This window comes from Etheostoma spectabile, chromosome 11, assembly GCF_008692095.1.
Source record: "Etheostoma spectabile isolate EspeVRDwgs_2016 chromosome 11, UIUC_Espe_1.0, whole genome shotgun sequence".
In the NCBI taxonomy this organism is placed as follows: domain Eukaryota; kingdom Metazoa; phylum Chordata; class Actinopteri; order Perciformes; family Percidae; genus Etheostoma; species Etheostoma spectabile.
The window spans coordinates 17561150-17562205 of record NC_045743.1 but is presented as its reverse complement, the minus strand read 5'-3'; the positions used below and the strand labels follow the sequence as shown (position 1 = coordinate 17562205).

Here is a 1056-nt window from a genome sequence, read left to right as displayed (position 1 = left end):
CTGAGTCCAAATACTAGCGAGTCCGAGACAAGTCCAAGACCATAGAACAACGGTCTTGAATCCGGACTCGAGTACCACAGCCCTGGTCTCAGTCATAATAAAGTCTCGCTAGTCTAAAAACCCTAGTAGGCTCAGTGTTGGAGACATGGTTTTGTGAGTAAACACATTCCCACAGAACCAGTGAAGTCCACCTCCAATCACCGTAGACCTTTTATCGTTAAACCACGACCCCGCTGACGAGGACTGAAGGGTTTTAACGGACAGGCAGGTGTGCAACAGATGCTCTGCTGCATACGAGGGACAGCAGAGAAGGCACAGCAGCTGCTTCACTGACACGGGGGGGGACACAGCAGGAGGACGTGAAGACAGACAATAAGACACCAGGTTCAACACAAAGAGGCATTAAGTCCCAAAGGTGTTGGTGCAGGTGCAGCTGTGGGAGACCAGACCCGTCCCCTGGCATGTGACCCCCATACTGTAAACCACTAGTCTTTATTATTCGGCCTTCATATATATTTGAAGTATTTCTACATTGGAAGTTTTTCTGAATCCCACTGACGTAGTTATGGCTCAGTGAACGCAACAGTTAACCGGCTTTAAAAAACTTAATTGGCTTCCAAAACTTTAAAAAAAGCCAAAAAAGCCAAAACGTTTCAAAAGGAGACAGACCAGCAGCTCTGGATCTGTTTTAGATGAAAAGTTTTTTAATACAAAACTAAAAATTAAGACAAAAAGGTGATGTATCCTTGGTCATTATTCACCTGTACGCCTTCTATTGGGCTAGTTATCGCTGAATAATAATAATAATAATAATAATAATAATTATAATAAACAGTAACCAAAGAATATAAGACACTTCTCTTATTAACCCCGATACTACAGCAGCGTAAAGCAGACAATCAACGTTTTCTGTTAAAGGTCTCATGGCATGAAAATGTCCCTTTATGAGGTTTCTTAACATTAATATGAGTCCCCCCCAGCCCGCCTATGGCCCCCCAGTGGCTAGACATGGTGATAGGTGCAAACCGAGCCCTGGGTATCCTGCTCTGCCTTTGA

General features: G+C 43.8%; 1 long non-coding RNA gene across 1 annotated transcript in view; it reads left to right on the top strand.

Annotated features, from left to right (window-relative positions):
- The window catches only part of LOC116698206 (uncharacterized), a 19643-nt gene that overhangs the window by 4189 nt on the left and 14398 nt on the right, over nucleotides 1-1056 (top strand). Inside the window, exon 2 of the long non-coding RNA XR_004334157.1 lies at nucleotides 81-85. This is a non-coding gene — a long non-coding RNA (uncharacterized LOC116698206). The remainder of the gene's footprint in view (nucleotides 1-80; nucleotides 86-1056) is intronic.